This window comes from Euprymna scolopes, chromosome 46 (assembly GCF_053919585.1).
Source record: "Euprymna scolopes isolate OS-2025 chromosome 46, ASM5391958v1, whole genome shotgun sequence".
Lineage (NCBI taxonomy): Eukaryota > Metazoa > Mollusca > Cephalopoda > Sepiida > Sepiolidae > Euprymna > Euprymna scolopes.
The window spans coordinates 179,904,999-179,931,901 of NC_136527.1; the positions used below are offsets into that span (position 1 = coordinate 179,904,999).

The 26,903-nt window shown below is 22.1% G+C and overlaps 1 long non-coding RNA gene across 1 annotated transcript in view; it reads left to right on the plus strand.

Annotated features, from left to right (window-relative positions):
* The first annotated feature begins 1,285 nt into the window (after positions 1 to 1,285).
* LOC145271285 (uncharacterized) overlaps positions 1,286 to 26,903 on the plus strand; it is a 54,441-nt gene continuing 28,823 nt past the window's right edge. The window contains exon 1 of the long non-coding RNA XR_013865805.1: positions 1,286 to 1,506. This is a non-coding gene — a long non-coding RNA (uncharacterized LOC145271285). The remainder of the gene's footprint in view (positions 1,507 to 26,903) is intronic.

A 26,903-nucleotide genomic window follows, 5' to 3' on the forward strand; every position in this document is an offset into this window, starting at 1 on the left:
GTTAAAAATAGCATCATTTTTTTCGATCTTGTTTGAAAACGTTTGCCGCCTTTCGACTACGGTGGACCAAACGCGCTGAAATAATTTTTTTTTATTCTGCTTTAAATTGCCCCCTCCCCCCATTTTGGGGAGCCTGGCCCCCACACACATACACATTAAAAACCAAACTCATACAAATGGTCGCCCATCTGGTACTGGCCAGCCTCAGCTTAATAATACATTGAAATTTTCGTCACTGAAAAATAAGTTGTTTTGGCCTGTTTGGTCTTCCATAGTTTTCGTCTCATCAAAAGAAAACGTAAACAGAGTCGATCTGAACTCTACGGCGACGCGAAATATCTGGTTACCTATATGAATAAGTGGAATTATTTGAAATTCAGGTACTTATATTATAATATTTTTGCATATTCTCTTAGAAAATCATCCTAAATCTTAGTTAGACAATAAATGAATAAATAAATTATTTCAAAACCCCCTTTTTTTTAATATTTAAGTACGTTTTTTGTGCAAGACAAAAAATATCAATTGTTAACTTTTTGGGAAAATTTAACATTTAAAATTGAATTAAACATAGTAGAAGAAGTTTTACATTATTCTGTTTTCTATATGATAAAATTCAGGGTTTTATCTTTCTGGAAAAAAAAACGTTACTTAGAAATAATGGATTTTAATAAATGTAATTTAGTTTTAAAAAACAACAACAACTTGATTTTGCGGCCATTTTTGGCGGTGCCTAATTTCAACACATCTCATTTTATTTATAAGATGATGCCAATTTTTCTATCCAATCCTGGCATTATTATTACCGGTGTAACACGAATTTCGTTCCATTTTCTTTCTCTTGTTTGAGTTGTCTATGTGAAATATTTAGTTTTACAAGATTTTATATGAGGATTATTTGGAAGATTCGGACTACTGTTCTCATTTTGGACGTTATGTAAGAAATTATTCAGAAATAAGCATGCTCTTTATTGGACGGTTTGTCCGCCCACGGATTTGTTTGAACCAATCAGATTGCAGTTAACAGTAGTTCGACACACCCAAATAATAATGAAATGTTTTATTAAAAAAAAAATAACCTTGATTTTTAAAGCTTCAAATATATTATTATTATTTTTAAATTAATTGAATACAAAATAGAAATTTACAATAGAAATACCTCCAAAGGCTTAAGAATTGACAATTATAACCTAAACTTGATAGGAAAACAATCGGACATTTTTACACAAGGAACAAAAAAATGAGTTCACCGTTTTACGATGACCTTAAGTTCTTTATTCTTTAGCAGTTGATTTTCTCCTTAAATAATTGCACGTTTAAATCGTGTTTTTCATTTTTTAATTTTGATTCTTTTATATTTTCATATATTTTATTACTTAATGAATTGGACACACACAACAAAAGTTGTATCAATTTACTAAAGAAATCATAAACAAACAAATTTTCTGTTTTGAACACAAAAGAAAAAAACGACATTGTTCTCGTATTTAATTCCCTGAATGAAAGGTAAGTTTTTTAAACACTTTTTAAAAAAATCATTTAACAACTTAAAAAATATGTTAAATATTAAAATACGTTTATTTTTTTTATTGCAGTCAAATGTGAAAGGTAAGTTATTTTTTACGCTTATAAAATATCCCTTTGAATAACCTTGAGCAGTAATTCATATTTTACGCCTTTAAAAATCCGCCGTTTGATTAAGTTTTAAAAATAATCTGAAACAGAAAAGCAGTTTCTTTTTGCACCTCAGAAATATTGATTTTTTAAAAAAAATTAAACATTAAAAAAAGTTTATTTTTTATTGCAATCCAATAAAAATATTAATTCCGCAATGCTTTATAACAAACTTGAATAAAAAAAATATATGAATTTCTGATTAAAAAGATCTTACTTAAAATATAGTATCCAGTCTGACAATTATATTTTTTGTCAACAATGTATTTATTGTAGTAAAACTTACGTGATTTTTGGAGAAAATAATAATGTTTGCACTAAACAAAAGTATTTTATTCGAAGTTGGTCGAATTATTGGACAACTGAGCACAAAACATGCTTTTTCTATTTTTAACTATTTTTTTAATATAAAAAAAAAAACAGTTTTCCGTCTACCGTTTTCCATATAAATTGTGATGTTTTATTCAATATTTTAGGTTATAGTATGGCAAACACTTTCTTTAATAAAGTTAACATAAAATGAACACTCATTGGTCATCATCAATTAACAGAAACTTAATATAGAAAAAATAATTGGTAAATATTTACAATCGAAGTCAACATAATTTTAATGATTAAAAAATAAACCTATATTTTGTTTGTCATTACGTCTGACAAGTTATAAAAAGTTTCGAAAAATGGAATAAAAACCAAAATTTATAATCATTTAAGACTTTGTTATATATATAAAGTAAGTTGAGCAAATAACTTCCTGCCCAAATTGCAGTCAACGAGACATGTAATCGTTCATAGTTTCAAATTTTTGTGGTGAGGGAATGGGAGAGGGAAGACCTCGGATCGATTTTTATTTTGATTTTAGAAGGGTAGGATTATAACACGTGTTGTTAACTATTCTATACTTTCACCTAACTATTTAATAAAAAAGGGGGTAGGATTATAACACGCGCTGTTAACTATTCTATACTTTCACCTAACTATTTAATAAAAAAAGGGTAGGATTAGAACACGTGCTGTTAACTATTCTATACTTTCACCTAACAATTTAATAAAAAAAAGGTAGGATTAGAACACGTGCTATTAACTATTCTATACTTTCACCTAACAATTTAATAAAAAAAGGGTAGGATTAGAACATGTGCTGTTAACTATTCTATACTTTCACCTAACAATTTAATAAAAAAAGGGTAGGATTAGAAAACGTGTGGTTAACTATTCTATACTTTCACCTAACATAATTAAATCCTTCTTAGACGGTCGTACATCTACACAGTGTGATATAAATGCGGGAGTGCCTCAGGGTTATTTCCTTGGACCTCTATTGTTCCTAATATTTATTAATGACCTCCCCGACAAAGCTGCCTCTGAGATGGGTATTTATGCTGATGACACCACGCTCTATAACAGGCATGACAGGAAAACAAATGAACACATAACTAAAGAAATGGCAAAGACACTAGATGATGACCTCCAATCTGTAGTGGAATGGGGACATAAATAAATGGTCACATTCAATGCTGCCAAAAGTAAACTGGTTTCCTTCAATAATTACAAGAAAACTTCTCTGCCACCAATAGCAATGGCCAGTGACTGTCTGTCTGAGAGTACATCTTTCAAACTGCTTGGCCTAACGTTCATAGGAAACATGAGTTGGACCAATTATATTGAAAACATTGTCAGGGCCACTGCGAAAAAGGTAGGTTCTCTCTACCATGCTAGAAAACTACTGACACCTGTAAGTATCCTGTACCTCTATAAGGCCACTATTCGCCGATGTATGGAGTATTGTTGTCACATTTGGGCTGGTGAATCTGCTGCTAGTCTCTTGCTCCTAGACAAGGTTCAAATGAGAGTCACCAATCTGATAAGCCCTGAAATGAAATCTAAGCTTCAGCCTCTGTCCCATCGACGAAACGTTGCATCCCTTTGCCTGTTCTACAAGTATTTTAATGGTTAATGCTCTGACGAACTGCAGACACTTGTGCCCCCACGACGTAGATACCCTTGAAAAACCCGACAGGCAGCTAAATCCCACCCACACACAGTAGAGATCCTAAATGTAAAAGATCTTTCTACTCCAGTAGTTTCTTCCCCAGAACCGCTCGATTCTGGAATTCCATTCCAGGTCCCTGCTTCCCAAACTGTACTGACATGCAGAAGTTCAAGTGTAACGTGAACCGACATCTTGCTGCCCAAATCCCAACATAGTGTCCCAGGAGTTCCTGCCCCTGATAGTAGCCCCCTACACCAAAGTGGCAATGTGCCTTGTTTGGGGTGAAAATGCTATTAAATTTTTTTTTTATTTTTAAACTATTTAATAAAAATGGTAGGATTAGAACACGTGCTGTTAACTATTCTATACTTTCACCTAATAATTTAATAAAAAAAGGGTAGGGTTAGATCACGTGTTGTTAACTATTCTATACTTTCACCTAACAATTTAATAAAAAAAGGGTAGGATTAGAACACATGCTGTTAACTATTCTATACTTTCACCTAACAATTTAATAAAAAAAATGTTAATATTGTTTGTCATAACAAATATACAAATGTGTCACCGTGCCGTTTATGCTTAAAAAAGGAGACCTGATTTTTAAAGATTCATATATTTTATTTTTTAATGTATTTTATATAAAATAGAAATGTACAATACAAATGGCCAAAAGGCTTAAAAATTGATAATTATTTTTTAATGTATTTTATATAAAATAGAAATGTACAATACAAATGACCAAAAGGCTTAAGAATTGATAAATATATTCTAAAGTGTATATGAATAGTATCTGTTCTTCAGATGCTGGAGTTCAAGTTCTTGTTCTGTCAGTGGAAGAGAAGTCCTTCACGACTGAGACAATTTTTAATTTTTGTTCCTTTTCTCCACGTTAAAAAACGCCCCGGTGTCTACCTCTGTTCCGTGGGGAGACATTGTAAATAGGAACAATTCGGCATACTTAACTAATGAAAGGACATTTTTCACAAGGAACGAAATATTAATGACACCGTGTTATTACGATTGTTCTTTAGCAGTTGATTTGTTTCCTTTAAATAATTTCACGTTTAAATCGTGTTTTTTATATTAATTCCACATTTTTCTTTTCTAAGACTTTAATCATTTTTTTTTAAACTATTATTTCGTAATATTCGTGATTTGACGGTGTAAATACTGATGTGAACCTTCTAGAGTTGTTGAACTTTGTCCGGGACCTAACTGCAAGTGCAAGACTGCCGAATAAGTTTACTGAAGAAATAAAAAATAAAACAGAAAAAAGAAATCACAACCATCATGAAATATTGACAAGTTTTAATCTAAACTTGATTGTAAAACATTTTATAGCAAAACATTTCGAACATTTAATTAATTAACAGACATTTTTACACAAGGAACGAAATAATGATGACACCGTGTTATTATGATGACCTTACGTTCTTTGTTCTTTAGCAGTTTATTTGTTTCTTTAAATAATTTCGCGTTTAAATCGTGTTTTTCATATTTTAATTTTGATTCTTTTATATTTTCATATATTTTATTTCTTAATGATTTAATGACATTTTTCTCGTATTTTATTCCCTGAATGAAAGGTAAGTTTCTTTTTTGAACACTTTCTAAACAAATCATTTAACAACTTTAAAATTATATTAAATATTAAAATAAATTTATTTTTTATTGCAATCCAATGTGCACGTTAATTTATATTTTACGCTTTTAAAAAATCCGTTTGAATAAAAAATAATCTTAAACAGAAAATCAGTTTATTTTTTGTACCTCAGAAATATTGATTCTTAAAAAAATCTTTAACATTTAAAAGCATTTATTTTTGTTGCAATCCAATAAAAATATTGATTTTGCCATGCTTTATAACAAACTTGAATAAAAACTATATGAATTTCTGATTAAAAAGATCTTCCTTAAAATAAAGTATCCAATCTGACAATTAGATTTTTGTCAAAAATGTTTATTGTAGTAAAACTTACGTTATTTTTGAGAAAAAATTAATAATAATTACACACAAAAAAATATTTACTTCACAGTTGGTCGTGTTGTTAGACAACTGAGCACAAAAACTGCTTTTTCGATATTTCATTGTTTTTAAATATAAAAAAACAGTTTTCCATCTACCATTTTCTGTGTGAATTGCGATGTTTTATTCAATATTTAAGGTTATTGAATAGGGAACACTTTCTTTAATAAAGTTTACATAAAATAAACACTCATTGGTCATATGCAAATGTGTCACCATGACATTTATTGGCTTTCTTCAAGCAATTTGTTTAATGTTCGATGTGTGAATGATTATCTGGACTCCTATGTTTTTTATTATTCTAGCATAAAACTCGAGTATAATTGATTCTGAAAGTAAGTAAATGCTTAACATACGTTAAAAACACAGAACTTATTTATTTAATTAACATTCATTCATTATTATTTGTAATCTATTTTTGTGTTTATACTTTAAAATGTACCTCTGGTTATGAAAAATTTTGGTGAAAGTACAAAATAGTTAGTAGGGACCCCCACTCTTGTTAAGAATGGCTTTCTAAATAATATTAATGAGGTGAGGTAGTTTTTATTGTTCTACCCCGTAAGAACCGAGATAAATTATTTTTGAAAGCAAATAAACGCTTTAAAATGAGTGAAAGCACAAAACTTATCCATTCATTCATTATTATTTATATTTTTTATTTTGCTTTATCTTTTGTTTATACTTTTGAGATACACGTTTTCTTTATGAAAATGTTTGTTGAAATTATAAATAAGTTAGCATGTAAAGAATGGCTTTATGAAAATGTTTGTTGAAATTATAAATAAGTTAGAATGTTAAGAATGGCTTTCTAAATAATAATTATAAATAAGTTAGCATGTTAAGAATGGCTTGCTAAATAATAATTATAAATAAGTTAGCATGTTAAGAATGGCTTTTTAAATAATAATTATAAATAAGTTAGCATGTTAAGAATGGCTTGCTAAATAATAATTATAAATAAGTTAGCATGTTAAGAATGGCTTGCTAAATAATAATTATAAATAAGTTAGCATGTTAAGAATGGCTTTCTAAATAATAATTATAAATAAGTTAGCATGTTAAGAATGGCTTGCTAAATAATAATTATAAATAAGTTAGCATGTTAAGAATGGCTTGCTAAATAATAATTATAAATAAGTTAGCATGTTAAGAATGGCTTTCTAAATAATAATTATAAATAAGTTAGCATGTTAAGAATGGCTTGCTAAATAATAATTATAAATAAGTTAGCATGTTAAGAATGGCTTTCTAAATAATAATTATAAATAAGTTAGCATGTTAAGAATGGCTTGCTAAATAATAATTATAAATAAGTTAGCATGTTAAGAATGGCTTGCTAAATAATAATTATAAATAAGTTAGCATGTTAAGAATGGCTTGCTAAATAATAATTATAAATAAGTTAGCATGTTAAGAATGGCTTGCTAAATAATAATTATAAATAAGTTAGCATGTTAAGAATGGCTTGCTAAATAATAATTATAAATAAGTTAGCATGTTAAGAATGGCTTGCTAAATAATAATTATAAATAAGTTAGCATGTTAAGAATGGCTTGCTAAATAATAATTATAAATAAGTTAGCATGTTAAGAATGGCTTTCTAAATAATAATTATAAATAAGTTAGCATGTTAAGAATGGCTTGCTAAATAATAATTATAAATAAGTTAGCATGTTAAGAATGGCTTTCTAAATAATAATTATAAATAAGTTAGCATGTTAAGAATGGCTTGCTAAATAATAATTATAAATAAGTTAGCATGTTAAGAATGGCTTGCTAAATAATAATTATAAATAAGTTAGCATGTTAAGAATGGCTTTCTAAATAATATGAATATTATTAATGATTTGATGTTTTTTTTATTTGAAACAAAACATTAAATACAATAAAAAGTAAAAAAAAATGGATCTAAAATTGAAATTAAGAAATTGAACAACGACATTTAAATGGTATCTTTGGTTTATAAATTTGTTAGGTGATAGTACAGAATAGTTATCAACATGTAGACGCTTCCCCCCCCCAAACGCAACATACGTTTCTTTTGTTTACTAATTTATTAGGTGAAAGTACAGAATAAATAATAGTTAACAGCATCTTGAATCTAATCTCCCAAAATGTAATAAACATTCTTTAGCTTATAGCTAACAACATTTATATTCTAATCCCCAAAACCTATCAAACGTATCTTTTGTTTATTAATTTGTTAGGTGAAAGTACAGAATGGTTAACAATATCTAGACTCCACTCCTCCCAAACATAACAAACATCTCCTTTGTTTTATATTTGTTAGGTAAAAGTACAGATTAGTTAGCAACATGTAGTCTATAATCTCCCCCAAAACGTTAGAAATCTATCTTTTGTTTATTAATTTGTTAGATAAAAACATAGTAGTTAACAAAGCGTAACAAGCCTATATTTTGTTTAATAATTTGTTTGATGAAAGTACAGAATAGCTAACTACATGTAGACTCTACTCCCCACAAAACGTAAGAAATGTATCTTTTGTTTATTAATTTGTTAGGTGAAAGTACAGAATAGTTAACAAAATGTAGATTCTAATCCCCCAAAACATAAAAAAACGTATCTTTTGTTTATTAATTTGTTAAGTGAAAGTACAGAATAGTTAACAACATGTAGAGTCTAATCTCCAAAAAAGGTAACAAACGTATCTTTTGTTTAATAATTTGTTTGATGAAAGTACAGAATAGCTAACTACATGTAGACTCTACTCTCCACAAAACGTAAGAAATGTATCTTTTGTTTATTAATTTGTTAGGTGAAAGTACAGAATAGTTAACAAAATGTAGATTCTAATCCCCCAAAACATAAAAAAACGTATCTTTTGTTTATTAATTTGTTAGGTGAAAGTACAGAATAGTTAACAAAATGTAGATTCTAATCCCCCAAAACATAAAAAAACGTATCTTTTGTTTATTAATTTGTTAAGTGAAAGTACAGAATAGTTAACAACATGTAGAGTCTAATCTCCAAAAAAGGTAACAAACGTATCTTTTGTTTAATAATTTGTTTGATGAAAGTACAGAATAGCTAACTACATGTAGACTCTACTCTCCACAAAACGTAAGAAATGTATCTTTTGTTTATTAATTTGTTAGGTGAAAGTACAGAATAGTTAACAAAATGTAGATTCTAATCCCCCAAAACATAAAAAAACGTATCTTTTGTTTATTAATTTGTTAGGTGAAAGTACAGAATAGTTAACAAAATGTAGATTCTAATCCCCCAAAACATAAAAAAACGTATCTTTTGTTTATTAATTTGTTAAGTGAAAGTACAGAATAGTTAACAACATGTAGAGTCTAATCTCCAAAAAAGGTAACAAACGTATCTTTTGTTTAATAATTTGTTTGATGAAAGTACAGAATAGCTAACTACATGTAGACTCTACTCTCCACAAAACGTAAGAAATGTATCTTTTGTTTATTAATTTGTTAGGTGAAAGTACAGAATAGTTAACAAAATGTAGATTCTAATCCCCCAAAACATAAAAAAACGTATCTTTTGTTTATTAATTTGTTAGGTGAAAGTACAGAATAGTTAACAAAATGTAGATTCTAATCCCCCAAAACATAAAAAAACGTATCTTTTGTTTATTAATTTGTTAAGTGAAAGTACAGAATAGTTAACAACATGTAGAGTCTAATCTCCAAAAAAGGTAACAAACGTATCTTTTGTTTAATAATTTGTTTGATGAAAGTACAGAATAGCTAACTACATGTAGACTCTACTCTCCACAAAACGTAAGAAATGTATCTTTTGTTTATTAATTTGTTAGGTGAAAGTACAGAATAGTTAACAAAATGTAGATTCTAATCCCCCAAAACATAAAAAAACGTATCTTTTGTTTATTAATTTGTTAGGTGAAAGTACAGAATAGTTAACAAAATGTAGATTCTAATCCCCCAAAACATAAAAAAACGTATCTTTTGTTTATTAATTTGTTAAGTGAAAGTACAGAATAGTTAACAACATGTAGAGTCTAATCTCCAAAAAAGGTAACAAACGTATCTTTTGTTTAATAATTTGTTTGATGAAAGTACAGAATAGCTAACTACATGCAGACTCTACTCTCCACAAAACGTAAGAAATGTATCTTTTGTTTATTAATTTGTTAGGTGAAAGTACAGAATAGTTAACAAAATGTAGATTCTAATCCCCCAAAACATAAAAAAACGTATCTTTTGTTTATTAATTTGTTAGGTGAAAGTACAGAATAGTTAACAAAATGTAGATTCTAATCCCCCAAAACATAAAAAAACGTATCTTTTGTTTATTAATTTGTTAAGTGAAAGTACAGAATAGTTAACAACATGTAGAGTCTAATCTCCAAAAAAGGTAACAAACGTATCTTTTGTTTAATAATTTGTTTGATGAAAGTACGGAATAGTTAACAAAATGTAGACTCTAATACCCAAAACATAACAAACGTATCTTTTGTTTATTAATTTGTTAGGTGAAAGTACAGAATAGTTAACAAAATGTAGATTCTAATCCCCCAAAACATAAAAAAACGTATCTTTTGTTTATTAATTTGTTAGGTGAAAGTACAGAATAGTTAACAAAATGTAGATTCTAATCCCCCAAAACATAAAAAAAACGTATCTTTTGTTTATTAATTTGTTAGGTGAAAGTACAGAATAGTTAACAACATGTAGAGTCTAATCTCCAAAAAAGGTAACAAACGTTTCTTTTGTTTATTAATTTGTTAAGTGAAAGTACAGAATAGTTAACAAAATATATACTCTAATCCCCTAAATAGATTTTCTTTGCAAAAGATCCCCAAAACGTTACATACGTTTTTTTGTTTATTAATTTATTAGGTGGAAGTACAGAATAGATAATAGTATTTTAAATCTAATATCTTGCATCTAATCTCCCAAAACGTAATAAACATAATCTTTAGTTTATAGTTTACAACATGTATACTCTAATCTCCAATACTTAACAAACGTATCTTTTGTTTATTAATTTGTTAGGTGAAAATACAGAATTGTCAACAACGTAAGAAATGTCTCTATAGTTTATTGATTTGTTAGGTGAAAGTACAAAATAGTTAGCAACATGTAGTCTATAATCTTCCAAAACATAAGAAATGTCTCTTTTGTTCATTAATTTGTTAGGTGAAAGTACAGAATAGTTAACCGTATGTTGATTCTAATCCCCCATAAACGTAGCAAACGTTTATTTTGTTTATTAATTTCTTAAGTGAAAGTACAGAATCGGAAGCCTTGACCCTAATTCTCAAAAACGTCGCAAACAGAATAGTAAACAGCATGTTGACTCTAATCCCCTAAATCCATTTTCTTGCAAACCATGTGCATATCTGTAGTGATACATGAGAAATTACACTATTAATAAAACTTAATGTTTTCAATAAACAAAATGATTGATCGAATTGTTAGACAACTGAGCACAAAAAACTGCTTCTTTGTTATTTAATTGTATTTTTTAAATATTTTTAAAACTCTTTTTCTATATACACTTACCTATTATGTCGCTAGAGAATTATGTTTTAATTTTTATATTTTATCCAATATTTTAAGTTTTAGAATTCTCTTCAGATCTGCCAAATTCAAAAACACAAATTATGAAAGCAAACATGACTCTTTCCAAAATAAAAAATGACTCTTTTCAAAAATAAAAGACTAATTCTTACCAAAATTAACAAATGTTTCTTACAAAAATAAAAATGATTCTTACCAAAAATAAAAAAAATGATTCTTAAATAAAATAAACATAATACTTACCAAAAATAAAAAATGATTTTTATCAAAAATAAAAAACATTCTTATTAAAACACAAAATAATTCTTATCAAAAATAACAAATAGTTCTTATGAAAAATGATTCTCATCAAAAATAAAATTACGCTTATAAAATAAAAATGATTCTCATGAAAAATAATAATTCCCATAAAAAATAACAAATAGTTCTTATCAAATAAATATTTTTATCAAAAATAACAAATAGTTCTTATCAAAAAAATTATTTTTATCAAAAAAACTTCTTATAAAAAATAAAAATGATTCTCATTAAAAATAAAAATAATTCTTATCAAAAATTAAAATGATTCCAATAAAAAATAAAAGATAATTCTTCCCAAAAATAAAAAAAAATTGTTCTTACAAAAAAAAATGATCTTACTAAAAAATATGATTCTTACTAAAAATAAAAAATAACCTTACCAAAATAACTAATGATTATTATCATGAATAACAAATGATTCTTACCAATAATAAAAAAATGATTTTTACCAAAAACTGATTCTTATAAAAATGCAATGATACTTATCAAATATAAAAAAAATGCAATGATACTTATCAAATATAAAAAATGATTCTCATACAAAATTTAAAAATCATTCCTATCAAAAATAAAAAAATGATGCTTATCAAACATAAAAATGATTATTACCAAAAATGCAAAAAATGATTCTTCCTAAAAATAAAATGATTCTTACCAAAAATAAAAATGACTCTTACAGAAAATAAAACGAATATTTCCAAAAAATAAAAAATGATTCTTATCAAAATAAAAAAAAATGATTATTTTAAAAAGAAAAAAAGAAATTAACACTTTACAGTCAACTGTACACAATGATTAATTACTAAAGTTTACCCAAAAATTGTAAACGAACAATAAAATTTCCTTGATGTCTTAATAGAATCTAACAACAAATGCCACCTATAAAAACTGATGAATAAAAATCCATGTATCCTTAAATAATAATGATACTCCTACAAAACCTATTTAATTCAATGCATCAAACTGAATGATATTGATAAGTATATAAAATGTTATTTAGTTCAATACAACAAACTCAATAATAATGATAATCATATGAAATCTTATTTAATTCAATAAAAAACTAAATAATAATGATAATCCTATAAAACCTATTTAATTCAATGCATCAAACTGAATGATATTGATAAGTATATAAAATGTTATTTAGTTCAATACAACAAACTCAATAATAATGATAATCATATGAAATCTTATTTAATTCAATAAAAAACTTAATAATAATGATAATCCTATAACACCTATTTAATTCAATGCATCAAACTGAATGATATTGATAAGTATATAAAATGTTATTTAGTTCAATACAACAAACTCAATAATAATGATAATCATATGAAATCTTATTTAATTCAATAAAAAACTAAATAATAATGATAATCCTATAAAACCTATTTAATTCAATGCATCAAACTGAATGATATTGATAAGTATATAAAATGTTATTTAGTTCAATACAACAAACTCAATAATAATGATAATCATATGAAATCTTATTTAATTCAATAAAAAACTTAATAATAATGATAATCCTATAAAACCTATTTAATTCAATGCATCAAACTGAATGATATTGATAAGTATATAAAATGTTATTTAGTTCAATACAACAAACTCAATAATAATGATAATCATATGAAATCTTATTTAATTCAATAAAAAAATAATAATGATAATCCTATAAAACCTATTTAATTCAATGCATCAAACTGAATGATATTGATAAGTATATAAAATGTTATTTAGTTCAATACAACAAACTCAATAATAATGATAATCAGATGAAATCTTATTTAATTCAATAAAAAACTTAATAATAATGATAATCCTATAAAACCTATTTAATTCAATGCATCAAACTGAATGATATTGATAAGTATATAAAATGTTATTTAGTTCAATACAACAAACTCAATAATAATGATAATCATATGAAATCTTATTTAATTCAATAAAAAAATAATAATGATAATCCTATAAAACCTATTTAATTCAATGCATCAAACTGAATGATATTGATAAGTATATAAAATGTTATTTAGTTCAATACAACAAACTCAATAATAATGATAATCATATGAAATCTTATTTAATTCAATAAAAAAACTAAATAATAATGATAATCCTATAAAACCTATTTAATTCAATGCATCAAACTGAATGATATTGATAAGTATATAAAATGTTATTTAGTTCAATACAACAAACTCAATAATAATGATAATCATATGAAATCTTATTTAATTCAATAAAAAACTTAATAATAATGATAATCCTATAAAACCTATTTAATTCAATGCATCAAACTGAATGATATTGATAAGTATATAAAATGTTATTTAGTTCAATACAACAAACTCAATAATAATGATAATCATATGAAATCTTATTTAATTCAATAAAAAAATAATAATGATAATCCTATAAAACCTATTTAATTCAATGCATCAAACTGAATGATATTGATAAGTATATAAAATGTTATTTAGTTCAATACAACAAACTCAATAATAATGATAATCATATGAAATCTTATTTAATTCAATAAAAAAACTAAATAATAATGATAATCCTATAAAACCTATTTAATTCAATGCATCAAACTGAATGATATTGATAAGTATATAAAATGTTATTTAGTTCAATACAACAAACTCAATAATAATGATAATCATATGAAATCTTATTTAATTCAATAAAAAAAACTAAATAATAATGATAATCCTATAAAACCTATTTAATTCAATGCATCAAACTGAATGATATTGATAAGTATATAAAATGTTATTTAGTTCAATACAACAAACTCAATAATAATGATAATCATATGAAATCTTATTTAATTCAATAAAAAAATAATAATGATAATCCTATAAAACCTATTTAATTCAATGCATCAAACTGAATGATATTGATAAGTATATAAAATGTTATTTAGTTCAATACAACAAACTCAATAATAATGATAATCATATGAAATCTTATTTAATTCAATAAAAAAACTAAATAATAATGATAATCCTATAAAACCTATTTAATTCAATGCATCAAACTGAATGATATTGATAAGTATATAAAATGTTATTTAGTTCAATACAACAAACTCAATAATAATGATAATCATATGAAATCTTATTTAATTCAATAAAAAACTTAATAATAATGATAATCCTATAAAACCTATTTAATTCAATGCATCAAACTGAATGATATTGATAAGTATATAAAATGTTATTTAGTTCAATACAACAAACTCAATAATAATGATAATCATATGAAATCTTATTTAATTCAATAAAAAAATAATAATGATAATCCTATAAAACCTATTTAATTCAATGCATCAAACTGAATGATATTGATAAGTATATAAAATGTTATTTAGTTCAATACAACAAACTCAATAATAATGATAATCATATGAAATCTTATTTAATTCAATAAAAAAACTAAATAATAATGATAATCCTATAAAACCTATTTAATTCAATGCATCAAACTGAATGATATTGATAAGTATATAAAATGTTATTTAGTTCAATACAACAAACTCAATAATAATGATAATCATATGAAATCTTATTTAATTCAATAAAAAAACTAAATAATAATGATAATCCTATAAAACCTATTTAATTCAATGCATCAAACTGAATGATATTGATAAGTATATAAAATGTTATTTAGTTCAATACAACAAACTCAATAATAATGATAATCATATGAAATCTTATTTAATTCAATAAAAAAATAATAATGATAATCCTATAAAACCTATTTAATTCAATGCATCAAACTGAATGATATTGATAAGTATATAAAATGTTATTTAGTTCAATACAACAAACTCAATAATAATGATAATCATATGAAATCTTATTTAATTCAATAAAAAAACTAAATAATAATGATAATCCTATAAAACCTATTTAATTCAATGCATCAAACTGAATGATATTGATAAGTATATAAAATGTTATTTAGTTCAATACAACAAACTCAATAATAATGATAATCATATGAAATCTTATTTAATTCAATAAAAAAACTAAATAATAATGATAATCCTATAAAACCTATTTAATTCAATGCATCAAACTGAATGATATTGATAAGTATATAAAATGTTATTTAGTTCAATACAACAAACTCAATAATAATGATAATCATATGAAATCTTATTTAATTCAATAAAAAAATAATAATGATAATCCTATAAAACCTATTTAATTCAATGCATCAAACTGAATGATATTGATAAGTATATAAAATGTTATTTAGTTCAATACAACAAACTCAATAATAATGATAATCATATGAAATCTTATTTAATTCAATAAAAAAACTAAATAATTATGATAATCCTATAAAACCTATTTAATTCAATGCATCAAACTGAATGATATTGATAAGTATATAAAATGTTATTTAGTTCAATACAACAAACTCAATAATAATGATAATCATATGAAATCTTATTTAATTCAATAAAAAACTTAATAATAATGATAATCCTATAAAACCTATTTAATTCAATGCATCAAACTGAATGATATTGATAAGTATATAAAATGTTATTTAGTTCAATACAACAAACTCAATAATAATGATAATCATATGAAATCTTATTTAATTCAATAAAAAAATAATAATGATAATCCTATAAAACCTATTTAATTCAATGCATCAAACTGAATGATATTGATAAGTATATAAAATGTTATTTAGTTCAATACAACAAACTCAATAATAATGATAATCATATGAAATCTTATTTAATTCAATAAAAAAATAATAATGATAATCCTATAAAACCTATTTAATTCAATGCATCAAACTGAATGATATTGATAAGTATATAAAATGTTATTTAGTTCAATACAACAAACTCAATAATAATGATAATCATATGAAATCTTATTTAATTCAATAAAAAAATAATAATGATAATCCTATAAAACCTATTTAATTCAATGCATCAAACTGAATGATATTGATAAGTATATAAAATGTTATTTAGTTCAATACAACAAACTACATAATAATGATAATCATATGAAATCTTATTTAATTCAATAAAAAAACTAAATAATAATGATAATCCTATAAAACCTATTTAATTCAATGCATCAAACTGAATGATATTGATAAGTATATAAAATGTTATTTAGTTCAATACAACAAACTCAATAATAATGATAATCATATGAAATCTTATTTAATTCAATAAAAAACTTAATAATAATGATAATCCTATAAAACCTATTTAATTCAATGCATCAAACTGAATGATATTGATAAGTATATAAAATGTTATTTAGTTCAATACAACAAACTCAATAATAATGATAATCATATGAAATCTTCTTTAATTCAATAAAAAACTTAATAATAATGATAATCCTATAAAGCCTATTTAATTCAATGCATCAAACTGAATGATATTGATAAGTATATAAAATGTTATTTAGTTCAATACAACAAACTCAATAATAATGATAATCATATGAAATCTTATTTAATTCAATAAAAAACTTAATAATAATGATACTCCTATAAAATACTATTTAATTCAATGCATCAAACTGAATGATATTGATAAGTATATAAAATGTTATTTAGTTCAATACAACAAACTCAATAATAATGATAATCATATGAAATCTTATTTAATTCAATAAAAAAACTAAATAATAATGATAATCATATAAAACCTATTTAATTCAATGCATCAAACTGAATGATATTGATAAGTATATAAAATGTTATTTAGTTCAATACGACAAACTCAATAATAATGATAATCATATGAAATCTTATTTAATTCAATAAAAAAACTAAATAATTATGATAATCCTATAAAACCTATTTAATTCAATGCATCAAACTGAATGATATTGATAAGTATATAAAATGTTATTTAGTTCAATACAACAAACTCAATAATAATGATAATCATATGAAATCTTATTTAATTCAATAAAAAAACTTAATAATAATGATAATCATATAAAACCTATTTAATTCAATGCATCAAACTGAATGATATTGATAAGTATATAAAATGTTATTTAGTTCAATACAACAAACTCAATAATAATGATAATCATATGAAATCTTATTTAATTCAATAAAAAAACTTAATAATAATGATAATCCTATAAAACCTATTTAATTCAATGCATCAAACTGAATGATATTGATAAGTATATAAAATGTTATTTAGTTCAATACGACAAACTCAATAATAATGATAATCATATGAAATCTTATTTAATTAAATAAAAAACTAAATAATTATGATAATCCTATAAAACCTATTTAATTCAATGCATCAAACTGAATGATATTGATAAGTATATAAAATGTTATTTAGTTCAATACAACAAACTCAATAATAATGATAATCATATGAAATCTTATTTAATTCAATAAAAAACTAAATAATAATGATAATCCTATAACACCTATTTAATTCAATGCATCAAACTGAATGATATTGATAAGTATATAAAATGTTATTTAGTTCAATACAACAAACTCAATAATAATGATAATCATATGAAATCTTATTTAATTCAATAAAAAACTAAATAATAATGATAATCCTATAACACCTATTTAATTCAATGCATCAAACTGAATGATATTGATAAGTATATAAAATGTTATTTAGTTCAATACAACAAACTCAATAATAATGATAATCATATGAAATCTTATTTAATTCAATAAAAAACTAAATAATTATGATAATCCTATAAAACCTATTTAATTCAATGCATCAAACTGAATGATATTGATAAGTATATAAAATGTTATTTAGTTCAATACAACAAACTCAATAATAATGATAATCATATGAAATCTTATTTAATTCAATAAAAAACTTAATAATAATGATAATCCTATAAAACCTATTTAATTCAATGCATCAAACTGAATGATATTGATAAGTATATAAAATGTTATTTAGTTCAATACAACAAACTCAATAATAATGATAATCATATGAAATCTTATTTAATTCAATAAAAAACTAAATAATAATGATAATCCTATAACACCTATTTAATTCAATGCATCAAACTGAATGATATTGATAAGTATATAAAATGTTATTTAGTTCAATACAACAAACTCAATAATAATGATAATCATATGAAATCTTATTTAATTCAATAAAAAACTAAATAATAATGATAATCCTATAACACCTATTTAATTCAATGCATCAAACTGAATGATATTGATAAGTATATAAAATGTTATTTAGTTCAATACAACAAACTCAATAATAATGATAATCATATGAAATCTTATTTAATTCAATAAAAAACTAAATAATAATGATAATCCTATAACACCTATTTAATTCAATGCATCAAACTGAATGATATTGATAAGTATATAAAATGTTATTTAGTTCAATACAACAACCTCAATAATAATGATAATCATATGAAATCTTATTTAATTCAATAAAAAACTAAATAATAATGATAATCCTATAACACCTATTTAATTCAATGCATCAAACTGAATGATATTGATAAGTATATAAAATGTTATTTAGTTCAATACAACAAACTCAATAATAATGATAATCATATGAAATCTTATTTAATTCAATAAAAAACTTAATAATTATGATAATCCTATAAAACCTATTTAATTCAATGCATCAAACTGAATGATATTGATAAGTATATAAAATGTTATTTAGTTCAATACAACAAACTCAATAATAATGATAATCATATGAAATCTTATTTAATTCAATAAAAAACTTAATAATAATGATACTCCTATAAAACCTATTTAATTCAATGCATCAAACTGAATGATATTGATAAGTATATAAAATGTTATTTAGTTCAATACAACAAACTCAATAATAATGATAATCATATGAAATCTTATTTAATTCAATAAAAAACTTAATAATAATGATAATCCTATAAAACCTATTTAATTCAATGCATCAAACTGAATGATATTGATAAGTATATAAAATGTTATTTAGTTCAATACAACAAACTCAATAATAATGATAATCATATGAAATCTTATTTAATTCAATAAAAAACTTAATAATAATGATAATCCTATAAAACCTATTTAATTCAATGCATCAAACTGAATGATATTGATAAGTATATAAAATGTTATTTAGTTCAATACAACAAACTCAATAATAATGATAATCATATGAAATCTTATTTAATTCAATAAAAAACTTAATAATAATGATAATCCTATAAAACCTATTTAATTCAATGCATCAAACTGAATGATATTGATAAGTATATAAAATGTTATTTAGTTCAATACAACAAACTCAATAATAATGATAATCACATAAAATCTTATTTAATTCAATAAAAAACTAAATAATAATGATAATCCTATAAAACCTATTTAATTCAATGCATCAAACTGAATGATATTGATAAGTATATAAAATGTTATTTAGTTCAATACAACAAACTCAATAATAATGATAATCATATGAAATCTTATTTAATTCAATAAAAAAATAATAATGATACTCCTATAAAACCTATTTAATTCAATGCATCAAACTGAATGATATTGATAAGTATATAAAATGTTATTTAGTTCAATACAACAAATGTAATAATAATGATAATCATATGAAATCTTATTTAATTCAATAAAAAACTTAATAATAATGATAATCCTATAAAACCTATTTAATTCAATGCATCAAACTGAATGATATTGATAAGTATATAAAATGTTATTTAGTTCAATACAACAAACTACATAATAATGATAATCATATGAAATCTTATTTAATTCAATAAAAAACTTAATAATAATGATAATCCTATAAAACCTATTTAATTCAATGCATCAAACTGAATGATATTGATAAGTATATAAAATGTTATTTAGTTCAATACAACAAATGTAATAATAATGATAATTATATGAAATCTTATTTAATTCAATAAAAAACTTAATAATGATAATCCTATAAAACCTATTTAATTCAATGCATCAAACTGAATGATATTGATAAGTATATAAAATGTTATTTAGTTCAATATAACAAATGTAATAATAATGATAATCATATGAAATCTTATTTAATTCAATAAAAAACTTAATAATAATGATAATCATATGAAACCTATTTAATTCAATGCATCAAACTGAATGATATTGATAAGTATATAAAATTTTATTTAGTTCAATACAACAAACTCAATAATAATGATAATCATATGAAATCTTATTTAATTCAATAAAAAACTTAATAATAATGATAATCATATAAAACCTATTTAATTCAATGCATCAAACTGAATGATATTGATAAGTATATAAAATGTTATTTAGTTCAATACAACAAACTCAATAATAATGATAATCATATGAAATCTTATTTAATTCAATAAAAAACTTAATAATAATGATAATCATATGAAACCTATTTAATTCAATGCATCAAACTGAATGATATTGATAAGTATATAAAATGTTATTTAGTTCAATACAACAAATGTAATAATAATGATAATCATATGAAATCTTATTTAATTCAATAAAAAACTTAATAATAATGATAATCCTATAAAACCTATTTAATTCAATGCATCAAACTGAATGATATTGATAAGTATATAAAATGTTATTTAGTTCAATACAACAAACTACATAATAATGATAATCATATGAAATCTTATTTAATTCAATAAAAAACTTAATAATAATGATAATCCTATAAAACCTATTTAATTCAATGCATCAAACTGAATGATATTGATAAGTATATAAAATGTTATTTAGTTCAATACAACAAATGTAATAATAATGATAATCATATGAAATCTTATTTAATTCAATAAAAAACTTAATAATGATAATCCTATAAAACCTATTTAATTCAATGCATCAAACTGAATGATATTGATAAGTATATAAAATGTTATTTAGTTCAATACAACAAATGTAATAATAATGATAATCATATGAAATCTTATTTAATTCAATAAAAAACTTAATAATAATGATAATCATATGAAACCTAGTTAATTCAATGCATCAAACTGAAGTATATTGATAAGTATATAAAATGTTATTTAGTTCAATACAACAAATGTAATAATAATGATAATCATATGAAATCTTATTTAATTCAATAAAAAACTTAATAATAATGATAATCATCTGAAACCTAGTTAATTCAATGCATCAAACTGAATGATATTGATAAGTATATAAAATGTTATTTAGTTCAATACAACAAATGTAATAATAATGATAATCATATGAAATCTTATTTAATTCAATAAAAAACTTAATAATAATGATAATCATATGAAACCTAGTTAATTCAATGCATCAAACTGAATGATATTGATAAGTATATAAAATGTTATTTAGTTCAATACAACAAACTCAATAATAATGATAATCATATGAAATCTTATTTAATTCAATAAAAAACTTAATAATTATGATAATCCTATAAAACCTATTTAATTCAATGCATCAAACTGAATGATATTGATAAGTATATAAAATGTTATTTAGTTAAATACAACAAACTCAATAATAATGATAATCATATGAAATCTTATATAATTCAATAAAAAACTTAATAATTATGATAATCCTATAAAATACTATTTAATTCAATGCATCAAACTGAATGATATTGATAAGTATATAAAATGTTATTTAGTTCAATACAACAAACTCAATAATAATGATAATCATATGAAATCTTATTTAATTCAATAAAAAACTAAATAATAATGATAATCCTATAAAATACTATTTAATTCAATGCATCAAACTGAATGATATTGATGAGTATATAAAATGTTATTTAGTTCAATACGACAAACTCAATAATAATGATAATCATATGAAATCTTATTTAATTTAATAAAAAACTAAATAATAATGATAATCCTATAAAATACTATTTAATTCAATGCATCAAACTTAATGATATTGATAAGTATATAAAATGTTATTTAGTTCAATACAACAAACTCAATAATAATGATAATCATATGAAATCTTATTTAATTCAATAAAAAACTAAATAATAATGATAATCCTATAAAATACTATTTAATTCAATGCATCAAACTGAATGATATTGATAAGTATATAAAATGTTATTTAGTTCAATACAACAAACTCAATAATAATGATAATCATATGAAATCTTATTTAATTCAATAAAAAAATAATAATGATAATCCTATAAAACCTATTTAATTCAATGCATCAAACTGAATGATATTGATAAGTATATAAAATGTTATTTAGTTCAATACAACAAACTCAATAATAATGATAATCATATGAAATCTTATTTAATTCAATAAAAAACTTAATAATAATGATAATCCTATAAAACCTATTTAATTCAATGCATCAAACTGAATGATATTGATAAGTATATAAAATGTTATTTAGTTCAATACAACAAACTCAATAATAATGATAATCATATGAAATCTTATTTAATTCAATAAAAAACTTAATAATAATGATAATCCTATAAAACCTATTTAATTCAATGCATCAAACTGAATGATATTGATAAGTATATAAAATGTTATTTAGTTCAATACAACAAACTCAATAATAATGATAATCATATGAAATCTTATTTAATTCAATAAAAAACTTAATAATAATGATAATCCTATAAAACCTATTTAATTCAATGCATCAAACTGAATGATATTGATAAGTATATAAAATGTTATTTAGTTCAATACAACAAACTCAATAATAATGATAATCATATGAAATCTTATTTAATTCAATAAAAAACTTAATAATAATGATAATCCTATAAAACCTATTTAATTCAATGCATCAAACTGAATGATATTGATAAGTATATAAAATGTTATTTAGTTCAATACAACAAACTCAATAATAATGATAATCATATGAAATCTTATTTAATTCAATAAAAAAATTAATAATAATGATAATCCTATAAAACCTATTTAATTCAATGCATCAAACTGAATGATATTGATAAGTATATAAAATGTTATTTAGTTCAATACAACAAACTCAATAATAATGATAATCATATGAAATCTTATTTAATTCAATAAAAAACTTAATAATAATGATAATCCTATAAAACCTATTTAATTCAATGCATCAAACTGAATGATATTGATAAGTATATAAAATGTTATTTAGTTCAATACAACAAACTCAATAATAATGATAATCATATGAAATCTTATTTAATTCAATAAAAAACTTAATAATAATGATAATCCTATAAAACCTATTTAATTCAATGCATCAAACTGAATGATATTGATAAGTATATAAAATGTTATTTAGTTCAATACAACAAACTCAATAATAATGATAATCATATGAAATCTTATTTAATTCAATAAAAAACTTAATAATAATGATAATTCTATAAAACCTATTTAATTCAATGCATCAAACTGAATGATATTGATAAGTATATAAAATGTTATTTAGTTCAATACAACAAACTCAATAATAATGATAATCATATGAAATCTTATTTAATTCAATAAAAAACTAAATAATAATGATAATCCTATAAAACCTATTTAATTCAATGCATCAAACTGAATGATATTGATAAGTATATAAAATGTTATTTAGTTCAATACAACAAACTCAATAATAATGATAATCATATGAAATCTTATTTAATTCAATAAAAAACTTAATAATAATGATAATCATATAAAACCTATTTAATTCAATGCATCAAACTGAATGATATTGATAAGTATATAAAATGTTATTTAGTTCAATACAACAAACTCAATAATAATGATAATCATATGAAATCTTATTTAATTCAATAAAAAACTTAATAATAATGATAATCCTATAAATCCTATTTAATTCAATGCATCAAACTGAATGATATTGATAAGTATATAAAATGTTATTTAATTCAATACAACAAACTCAATAATAATGATAATCATATGAAATCTTATTTAATTCAATAAAAAACTTAATAATAATGATAATCCTATAAATCCTATTTAATTCAATGCATCAAACTGAATGATATTGATAAGTATATAAAATGTTATTTAGTTCAATACAACAAACTCAATAATAATGATAATCATATGAAATCTTATTTAATTCAATAAAAAACTTAATAATAATGATAATCCTATAAATCCTATTTAATTCAATGCATCAAACTGAATGATATTGATAAGTATATAAAATGATATTTAGTTCAATACGACAAACTCAATAATAATGATAATCATATGAAATCTTATTTAATTCAATAAAACACTTAATAATAATGATAATCCTATAAATCCTATTTAATTCAATGCATCAAACTGAATGATATTGATAAGTATATAAAATGTTATTTAGTTCAATACAAAAAACTCAATAATAATGATAATCATATGAAATCTTATTTAATTCAATAAAAAACTTAATAATAATGATAATCATATGAAATCTTATTTAATTCAATAAAAACTAAATAATAATGATAATCCTATAAAACCTATTTAATTCAATGCATCAAACTGAATGATATTGATAAGTATATAAAATGTTATTTAGTTTAATACAACAAACTCAATAATAATGATAATCATATGAAATCTTATTTAATTCAATAAAAACTAAATAATAATGATAATCCTATAAAACCTATTTAATTCAATGCATCAAACTGAATGATATTGATAAGTATATAAAATGTTATTTAGTTCAATACAACAAACTCAATAATAATGATAATCATATCAAATCTTATTTAATTCAATAAAAACTAAATAATAATGATAATCCTATAAAACCTATTTAATTCAATGCATCAAACTGAATGATATTGATAAGTATATAAAATGTTATTTAGTTCAATACAACAAACTCAATAATAATGATAATCATATGAAATCTTATTTAATTCAATAAAAAACTTAATAATAATGATAATCCTATAAAACCTATTTAATTCAATGCATCAAACTGAATGATATTGATAAGAATATAAAATGTTATTTAGTTCAATACTACAAACTCAATAATAATGATAATCATACGAAATCTTATTTAATTCAATAAAAAAATTATTAATTATCATAATCCTATAAAACCTATTTAATTCAATGCATCAAACTGAATGATATTGATAAGTATATAAAATGTTATTTAGTTCAATACAACAAACTCAATAATAATGATAATCACATGAAATCTTATTTAATTCAATAAAAAACTTAATAATAATGATAATCATATAAAACTTATTTAATTCAATGCATCAAACTGAATGATATTGATAAGTATATAAAATGTTATTTAGTTCAATACAACAAACTCAATAATAATGATAATCATATGAAATCTTATTTAATTCAATAAAAAAAACTTAATAATAATGATAATCCTATAAAACCTATTTAATTCAATGCATCAAACTGAATGATATTGATAAGTATATAAAATGTTATTTAGTTCAATACAACAAACTCAATAATAATGATAATCATATGAAATCTTATTTAATTCAATAAAAAACTTAATAATAATGATAATCCTATAAAACCTATTTAATTCAATGCATCAAACTGAATGATATTGATAAGTATATAAAATGTTATTTAGTTCAATACAACAAACTCAATAATAATGAGAATCATATGAAATCTTATTTAATTCAATAAAAAACTTAATAATAATGATAATCATATGAAATCTTATTTAATTCAATGCATCAAACTGAATGATATTGATAAGTATATAAAATGTTATTTAGTTCAATACAACAAACTCAATAATAATGATAATCATATGAAATCTTATTTAATTCAATAAAAAACTTAATAATAATGATAATCCCATAAAATACTATTTAATTCAATGCATCAAACTGAATGATATTGATGAGTATATAAAATGTTATTTAGTTAAATACAACAAACTCAATAATAATGATAATCATATGAAATCTTATTTAATTCAATAAAAAACTTAATAATAATGATAATCCTATAAAACCTATTTAATTCAATGCATCAAACTGAATGATATTGATAAGTATATAAAATGTTATTTAGTTCAATACAACAAACTCAATAATAATGATAATCATATGAAATCTTATTTAATTCAATAAAAAAACTTAATAATAATGATACTCCTATAAAACCTATTTAATTCAATGCATCAAACTGAATGATATTGATAAGTATATAAAATGTTATTTAGTTCAATACAACAAACTCAATAATAATGATAATCATATGAAATCTTATTTAATTCAATAAAAAACTTAATAATAATGATAATCCCATAAAATACTATTTAATTTAATGCATCAAACTGA